Source organism: Ursus americanus, chromosome 2 (genome assembly GCF_024610735.1).
Source record: "Ursus americanus isolate L20-20 chromosome 2, mUrsAme1.1.p, whole genome shotgun sequence".
In the NCBI taxonomy this organism is placed as follows: Eukaryota; Metazoa; Chordata; class Mammalia; order Carnivora; family Ursidae; genus Ursus; species Ursus americanus.
This window is the reverse complement of record NC_142128.1, coordinates 87399740-87409262: the sequence shown is the minus strand read 5'-3', so window position 1 is coordinate 87409262 and position 9523 is coordinate 87399740. Positions and strand designations below refer to the sequence as shown.

The 9523-nt window shown below is 43.7% G+C and overlaps 1 protein-coding gene across 3 annotated transcripts in view; it reads left to right on the top strand.

The window, feature by feature from the left end:
- Window positions 1–67: 67 nt before the first annotated feature.
- TDRD5 (tudor domain containing 5) overlaps window positions 68–9523 on the top strand; it is a 115718-nt gene continuing 106262 nt past the window's right edge. Inside the window, exon 1 of one of the 3 annotated variants that reach the window (XM_045811322.2) lies at window positions 68–342. The gene's annotated coding sequence lies outside the window, so the exon portion shown is untranslated. Of the gene's footprint in view, window positions 343–7080; window positions 7196–9523 lie in introns of those variants that run through there. The other 2 variants (XM_045811319.2, XM_045811321.2) reach the window with 2 other exon arrangements.

The following is a 9523-nucleotide window of genomic DNA, read 5'->3' as shown; positions in this document are numbered from 1 at the left end:
CTGCGGCGGGCGCGGGGCGGGGCGCGGGGCGGGGGCTCTACTCGCCCGGAGGCGGGACCGCGGGCCCTACCAGCCCCCGACTCGCGCCAGCTCCCGCGACGCGTTTGTGTGAAGCCCGCGTGCCGCTTCGTGCTGTTTGAACACGGGCTTCTACAGACGGCGAGTCGAGCTGTAAGGCAGATTGGGTCGCCCGACCCACCCCGGAGGTCCGCAAATCGCCGGGGGTGCGGGGGGCTCCGCGCCGGATTCGTAAACGTCGTCGGAACTAGGGGAGGTGGTCCTCGTGCAGCGCTAGACAGCTGCAGGGAACAGAATAGGTCGACGAATCAGGGTGTCCTTAAGGTAACATTAGAAACTTCTCCCCAAGCGCCCGCTTACCCTTCTGGAGGCTTCCCGGGGGCGCCTTTCCCCCTCCCCCTCATTTATTTTGTATCTTGGCCCTGCTCTTTCTGCCGCTGCTTTGCAAGCGGTATTGGTGTTGGCGGACGACTCCTGGGAAGATATACATTTCAAAAGGGGGGGGAGGGGATAGGAAAACTCTTTCAGGCCCCTTTCTTCTCTTTCACATACACACCCACTTTCTCCTACTTACTTTTATATTTATTCTTTAATAGTTTATTATCGTGTTTACTAATGCTTAAGCCCTTTGATGATGTAATACTTCTTGAAGAATCATAGAAGGGAAGGAATCTGGTTTAACTTTTGTTTTTAGGAAAGGGATGCTTTGGCTCTTGGCTAGGCCCTGTTCCCTGCCTCCTTGATGAAGGCAGGACTTGGACTTTGTCAAGGCTCGTTGGCCACGCTCCCTCCAGCAGCGAACTGGAGGGACTGACCCCGTTGCTTCTGAGGAACTTGAAACATGGAGTACATGTATTTATCCTTCACCCTCTATTAATCACTTGTTTCTCACTGAATGGGTAACCCTTCAAATTCAAGATTTATGATTCTACTCCAATAGCTCAGATCAGGATGGCAGAAATAAAGGTCGTTTATTTGTATTTTTCAATATTTACTGAGTTCACACAGATTTTCCTCTCAAAAGCCTTATTAAAGAAAGAGGACTGAAGTAACTCAAATGGCTCTGGAAAAACCATTCCACTACTTTCTTCCATATATTCCAAGTTAGGCCATTGGGAATAAAATAATTACAAGATTGATAATAAAGGAATTGAAATAGATTTGTTTTTACTCTCTAAACCTGATTATTGTATGGGTTATGTAAAGGAGGCAAATGTTTCCTTTGAATGCCTGCCTCAATTAATAGTTCCTGCCTAGAGCACGACATTGAGAAAAATTCAGTAGCTGCGTTTGGCCCATAGAGGGAAAATTATCACGATTACTTAATATTCACTCAAATTAACAGTTATGATTAAACACAGTTATCATCCTGTAAAGATTTCCCTGTTCAGAAAAGCGTGAAACTGATTGTAGCATTTATTATTTTTTTCTCAGCCTTTGATTCTCTTGTGAATTAATTTGATCTGGGGTTCTAACTATACATTCCTAAAATAAACTTGCACCTCAATTTTTACTCCAAGAATTAGCCAAATGATGATCTCAAAACTGCACCCTGTCCGCTAATAAGATAGAGGGATTTCTTGCAGGAGAAAAACTGATGAGAGAAAGGTCCTACTTGGCATTGGAGTGCGTGTTGGGTGCTTCTTCTCAATCTCCTCTGCTGTGGAACCAGGGATAAGTTACATCATCTGTGCTTCATTTTCTGTATCCACACATAACAGTAATACAAGCGCCTGCTTATAACACAAGGCTGTCGGGATTATGGATGGCAATGATGATATCTGAGAAAATTCCATGGAAAAAAGGTCAGCCCAGCATCTCTGAAAGGTGGAGGGGCTGGGGAGTGCTGAGATAGCAGAATGAGTCCCTAGCTGGCTGTACATACAATGAGGTTGCTGTTTTCTTTTTAGATTCCTTTTTAATTGAAAGTATTGCTCATCCCTTTGTTGAAAGTACATGTACACATTTTTGTACTCTTACTACTTTACTCCTTGTTTGGATGTCATGAGACTGGCATCTGTGAGGGGGTTACTAGGTAGGGAGGACCAATTACAGTTGTTGACTTTTGAGTTTGTTTCCAAGACAAAAGGTCATAGGTGGTTTCAAGGCTTTCTAAATTAAAATTATTTCTATTTAGTGTTTTGAAATTTTATATCCATATGGATAAATGGAAGGAATATTGACGTGTGAATTATTTAACGGAAAATCTATAATTCGTCGTCACTAGATAAAATTGCAAATCTTATCATTTTAGAGCTGGAAGAAACTACAGGGACTTAATGTGACTTTCTCAATTTGTAGATGTCAGAGAGGCCAAGCAAGACGGCACAGAAAAGTGGTGCTGCTGGGAGCTGGCCGTGGGCTTTGGCTGTGGGCATGGCCAGGGTGCGGGAGCTATTTCTCAGGTAGAGAAGCAACAGAATTTGGTGACCACATGGGTTAATGAGGGAGGTGGTGAGGAGACAGAACATGAGGAAGGTGGCTATTTTGACCTTTATTGGCCCGGCAGTTGGTCATAATTGTAGGCGTCTCTGCCTGACCCACTCCCCTAACTATACTGATGTTGCGCATCTATGTTCCCACCTTCTCTGCCCGGAAATGCAGTTGTTGGCTTGTTAGGCACAGTGGTGAGATAAGACTGACTTGACTTTTCTCTCATTAATTCACTTCAAAGATACTTAGGGAGCACCTGCTATGTGTTTAGCCCTGCTTACCTCTGAGGACGTAAAGGTGAGGTATGGTGCCTGCCCTTGAGGAGTTTATAGTCTAACAGGGAGAAACAGATGTGTAATCAGGTGCGATAAAGTGAAACTCTCAGTTTCAATGACCAAAAATGTCTCCAGACATTGCCAGGTGTCCAAAAGGGACAAAATTGCTTCCGGTTGGGTACCACTGATCTGTATGGCACTGTGAGGACACGGAGGAGGGGGTAATTCTATTTGCGTGGAGTCAGAGGAGACCTAGTTTGAGCCACATCCAGAGATGGGTAGGTGATCCTCAGGTGGGCTTCAAGAACTGAGCCTTCCACCAGGGGGCCAGTACAGGAGGTAGGACTTCATATGTGTCGGGTCGTTGAGAAATTGGCAAAAGAGGAGACCAGAGAAGTAGGTGGCCCAAGAAATGTAAAGCCTTTTATACCATATAAGAGAATTTGGATTTTATGTTATAGGCAAAAGACACTATCAAAGCTTTATAAGCAAGGAATAATATGGCTAGATTGGCAATTTTGAAAAGTGACTTTGTAGACAGGATCGAAGGTGAATCGAAGTGGGCAGAGGATGGGGGTAGAGAGACTGGTGAGGAGACTCTGTCAATAATCCCGGTGAGGGGGGGTATGAGTTATGTTTCGATGGAAATGTGATGACTCCAGTACTGTCTGGTCCAAGTGACGGGGTGAGTGGGGCTGACGTCCCACTGAGGGGATACAAGGGAAGAACGAGCTTTTGTTTAAAGGTAGGTAGGCACAGTAAGTTCAGTGTCAGACATAGCAGTGTCCATAATATATGTCTGAAAGTGCACAGTAGGCACTCGGATGTTTAGAGCTGAAGCTCAGGACAGATGGTGACCAAGACCCTCACCTTTCACCACTGCTGACTGGGGCAGGAGCCTCCTCTGCTGGGTCCTCAAGACACACGAGCGTAGACTCTCCTACCAATGTGCTCTATTGCTGGCTTGAGCTTTGGGCCCTAACCCCTAACTGGTCTTCTACCTTGGCCAGTTGAGTTAGATGCTTTGTAGGCATTAAGGGCCCTCTTGGCTCTTTCCTTTAGGACTTAAAAAGCTGATCAGGGAAGAAAAAAAAAAAAAGTCAGATGGCCTGATCCTAGGCCCCGTGTCCTTAGGTTTTGACACTATAGTCAAGAGCAGAGCTGACCTCAGCTAACCACTCCATACTTCCTTTACCTCAGCCCTATCCTACTGCAATACCAGGCCTTTCTGGGATAAAGCTATTCCTTGATTGTATGTAATCTTCCCTATCAAATCAGGAGGTTTTCCTGATTGCCAAGTGGGAGGGAAGACAGAGAACCACTGAAAGAAAACGTAGCACGTGGAAAAGTGATCTCGAGCAACTTTGGCTCCATTAGACTTCAATTTAGAATTTGTTCCCATCACAAACGATTCATTTCCTATTTCTGGTGGCTTGTGTGACCCTGAGGATGCTATTTTTTGGGGGGGGTATTTTTTTGCTTGTTTCTTAGTAGACCTTATTTTTTTTTCATTTTTAGATGATTTTTTAAATTAATGTATAATGTATTAATTGTTTCAGGGGTACAGGTCTGTGATTCATCAGTCCCACTCACTACACAGTGCTCACCACAACACACACCAACATCCTTCACCTAGCCATCCCATTCCTCCCACCCCCCTCCACTCCAGCAACCCTCAGTTTGTTTCCTAAGACTAAGAGTCTCTTACGGTTTGTCCCCCTCTTGGGTTTCGTCTTGTTTCATTTTTTCCTGTCTTCCTCTATGATCCTCTGCCTTGTTTCTCACATTCCATGTATCAGTGAGATCATATGATAATTGTCTTTCTCTGATTGACTTATTTCACTTAGCATAATATCCTCTAGTTCCATCCATGTCATTGCAAATGGCAAAATTTCACTTTTTTGATGGCTGCATAATATTCCATTGAATATGTATACCACATCTTCTTTATCCATTCATCTGTTGATGGACATCTGGGTTCTTTCCATAGTTTGGCTATTGTGGACATTGCTGCTATAAACATTAGTGTGCAGGTGCCCCATCAAATCACTACATTTGTATCTTTGGGGTAAATACCAAGTAGTGCAATTAGCTGGGTTGTAGGGTAGCTCTATTTTCAACTTTTTGAGGACCCTCCATACTGTTTTCCAGAGTGGCTGCACCAGCTTGCATTCCCACCAACAGTGTAGGAGGGGTCCCCTTTCTCCACATCCTCGCCAACATCTGTCGTTGCCTGACTTGTTAATTTTAGCTGTTCTGACTGGTGTGAGGTGGTATCTCATTGTGGTTTTGATTTGTATTTTCCTGATGCCACATGTATTTCACGTATCTGTTGGCCGTTTGGATGTCTTCTTTGCAGAAATGTCTGTTCATGTCTTCTGCCCATTTCTTGATTGGATTATTTGTTCCTTGGGTGATTGAGTTTGATAAGTTCTTTATAGATTTTTGAATACTAGTCCTTTATCTGATATGTCATTTGCAAATATCTTCTCCCATTCTGTAGGTTGTCTTTTGGTTTTGTTGACTGTTTCCTTTGCTGTGCAAAAGCTTTTTATCTTGATGAAGTTCCAATAGTTCATTTTTGCCCTTGTTTCCCTTGCCTTTGGAGACCTGTCTAGCCAGAAGTTGCTGTGGCCGAGGTCGAAGAGGTTGCTGCCTGTGTTCTCCTGCCTGACAGGATTTTGATGGATTCCTGTCTCACATTGAGGTCTTTCATCCATTTTGAGTCTATTTTTGTGTATGGTGTAAGGAAATGGTCCAGTTCCATTCTTCTGCATGTGGCTGTCCAATTTTCCCAACCCCATTTGTTGAAGAGACTGTCTTTGTTCCATTGGATATTCTTTCCTGCTTTGTCAAAGATAAGTTGACCATAGAGTGGAAGGCCCATTTCTGGGTTCTCTATTCTGTTCCATTGATCTATGTATCTGTTTTTGTGCCATACTGTCTTGATGATTAGAGGATGCTATTTTGTATGTTACCTGTTTCAGTGTTGGGTTATGGAAGGGATGGAGGGAGGAGGAAGAGAGAGAAAGGGATGGAGGCTGAGAGAGATATCGAGATCCTAGAGCAGTGTTTCCAAACTTTGCCTATTATGCAAACATAGAAAATGATAGTATTTGATTAGCATACTGGGGCAAATGAAAGGATTTGAGGGTATCTATAAATGGCTTGGTGATAAAATTATATCTTTGATATATAAGCACAGTAAAAATAAAATGCAAAGTATTTGGGATTCAATATCAGGAAATTTGTATACTAATAAAAATATTTTCAATTTTAAACTAGAATCTTGAAATGGGTGAAGGGGATCAAAAGTTACAAACTTCCAGTCATAAAATAAATAAATAATGGAAATTTTTAGTACAGCATGGTGACTTTAGTTAATAGTACTGTATTGCATAAGGGAGTAGATTTTTTTAAAAAAGGATTTTACTTACCTATTTGAGAGAGAGAGAATGTGCAAGCAGGGGGAACGGCAAAGGGAGAGGGAGAAACAGGGAGCCTGATGCAGGGCTAGATCCCAGGACCCTGGGATCATAACCTGAGCCAAAGGTAGATGCTTAACCAACTGAGCCACCCAGGTGACCCAAGAGAGTAGATCCTGAAGGTCCTCATTACAAGAAAAATATTTTTTAAAACTATATATGGCGATGGATGTTAACTATTAAGACTTATTGTGGTGCTCATTTGTAATATATACAGGTATCAAATCCTTATGCTGTGTGCCTGGAACCAACATATTATATGTCAATTATATCTCAATAAAAAAAATTAAAGTACACTTTATTTGTGAAAAAGATTTATTTATTTATTTATTTATTTTTGGGGGGAGAGGGGCAGAGGGAGAGAATCTCAAGCAGACTCCCTGCTGAGCACCAAGCCCCATGTGGGCTCGATCTCATGACCCATGAGATCACGACTTGAGCCAACACCAAGAGTTAGCCGCTTAATCAACTGAGCAGCCCAGAAAGCCGATGTTTACACAATTTTAAGTTTTTATGTATGTATTTATTTTCCAGTTTTGAGGTATAATTGACAAAAACTATATATGTTTAAGGTATACAACTCAGTAATTCAATACACATTGTGAAATGCTTAAAAAGTTTTTAAAGCTATTTTTACAACCATTTGAAAATTTACCCACGTTAAATAATCAAATATCTTTTCTTTTATCAACGAATGTCATTTTGACATTTCTTGTGATGATGCAAATGTATATCAAATCCAGTCACACTCTTCCGTAAGGAATATTTCAGAATAATGACGAAACTTTTAAGGAGTAGCAGGCGCAGCCCGCGCGGAGGCTGCCGGAAGTGCGGGGGGAGGGCCCCGCAGAGCCACGCCCCCCGCCCGGGCCGCCCTTCCTGCCGCGCAGACTCTTTGCGTCCTGGTCGGGACCTTCGACCCGCAGCCGCAGAGGCAACCCTGACGCAGTAGATCCTTCCGCGCCCAGCATCTCCAGCCGATCAGTGAGTGTCGAATGGCCCTTACATTAATACTGGGTGCCTGTGGGCATTGCGGCTGACCCCACTTGGTTGCCTCTGAAAAATCTGAGTGGAGGCTATTTTAGGGTGTTGGGCTCCCAGCACCTGCTCTCCCCCCAGCCCTGAAGCTGCCCCGGTGGGCTGGGAAGATCAGTATTAGACTTCACACCTGTGATGTATCCGTGGCACATGCGGTGGGAAACTGCTCTAGAGTGTAGGTTCTCACTTTAGCATGCATCAGAATCACCTGGAGGGCTTATTAATACACTGCTGGACTCTCCGGCGCTGCCCCGCCACCGTTTCTGATTCAGCAGGTCAGGGCTGAGGCCTGAGAATTGGCATAGCTAAGTTTTCAGGTTATGCTGATGCTTTGGAATCACACCGTGAGAACCATTGTCATAGAGGTTAAAGAAAAGTGTTTTCTAAATACTCCCCTTAAAGCAGCCCCTTCTCACTCCTTTACCTTGGTTTATTTTTCTTAAGAGCAATTATCATTACTTGACGTTATAGATTTGTCTGCTTTTGCTTGTCTTTGGTTCAGGAGAACAGGCACTTTGTTTTCCTCACTCTTTCAGTCCCATCTTCTAGAACAGTGCCTGCAACTTAGTAGGAGCTGGAAGATATCTGTTGCTTAAACGAACATGGTTTTTTGGAAGGCAGCAGCCAAAGCTGAAACAATGAGAGTGAAAAAGGTCACTCAGGAAGAGGGGGAACAGTAAAAAGGAAAAGGGTCAAGGACAGACCCTGGGGTACATGGGCATTTAATATCAGAAATAGGAAATAGAGCAGAAAGCTGGGAGCCAAGCCTGGTGCAGCAGCATAGAAACCCACTGAGGAGAGATTTTCACAAAAGGTGGGGACATCAAGAGTAAACATCAGAGATCATCTAAGATGAAAAGACTGGAAAGTCCTTAAGATTTGTCAATTACAAGATTTGTCATTGATGATTTTGGTAAAAGTAACTTAAGCTGTGCAGAGTAGCAGGCTCCTTGCTTAGTGAGTGGTAGATAAAAAGTGGGGAAAAAATGTGTAGACTGTTTATTCAAGGATTTGGCCACACAGGAATGGTTATAGAGGTGTGCAGGTCAAAAGAGAGTGTGTGTTTCTGTCTCCCATTCCCTGTGTCTGTGTCGTGTAAGATAAAAAGGATTAGAGCATAATTTTATGTTCTAGGAAAGGGGTCTGTAAGGAGATGTTGAATATACAGGACTGGAAAATTATAGCCAAAGGTCACGGTCCTAGAGGAGTTGCGGGGATAGACTCGAGAGTGGGATGGATGGTGAGACCAGGAGGAAAGATGAGAGTGGGACTGGTGTAGAGGCCTGGGTTGGAAGTTGAGGAGGTCTGTACATGAAAGCCTCCATTGTCTCTGGGAGTCCAAGCAAAGTCATTTTCTAGTGGTGAGGCAGGAACGGGTAAAAAGTGTAGGAGGGATGGCAAAGATTGGAGGAATTGCTGTGGGAACTAGAATTGAACAGTGGCATCAAATGGTCCCAAATCAAGCATAATGTTAAAAAAACCTTTGGGAGGCAGGAATGCTATATTGGTTCTATCATGAGCTTTAACTCACCCACTCCTTCTCTGTTTATCTACAGATCCTCTCATTCCTGTCATGAGGCACATATTAAAGCTGCAGAACCTTAAAAAAACACAATAACTCTTTACTGGTTATTTTCTAAGGCAGCAACGCTGTAGGAGCAGCTGCAATTGAAACACACTCCCAGATGCAAGCAGGGCTGGGAGGAGGCCAGCTGGAGCCAGCTAATTAGCAGAATCAACTCTGATCAACATAATAGGCAGCAGGGTGGAAAACACGTTGGTCTAACTCACAGAGCTCTCCGGTTGGGCTTAATTAATGGCAGGATCCCAAGGAATGAACTCAACAAATAACCCACTAAGTCTTTTTGGTTTGTGTAACAACAAAAACAAACCAACGAAACACAATTCAAAGTCTGGGGAACAGAGGCGTCTCATGAGAGACGTGGCTTGTCACCCTCTTCCCAGAACTAAATCAGATCCCAGACCCAGAAACCTGTTGAATGTAGCCCAGATATTCTTAAGGATGCTGCTGAAACGCTGGCCCTAAGCCCTGCAAACCTTTGTCCCAGCTTTCCCCCAAAGGCGTTGTGATCCTTTTAGGATAACTGCTCCGAAGAAAAGGAAGTACCTGCATTTTTCAGTGACTATCACTTACTAATTCTAAACTAACACTAACTTCTGGGACCCCAAATGTCACTGTTTGCCATCCACATTCTGAGCTTACAGGGGTTAGGTGATACATGCGTTGAATTCTGGCCCACGTTCACTTTGGAG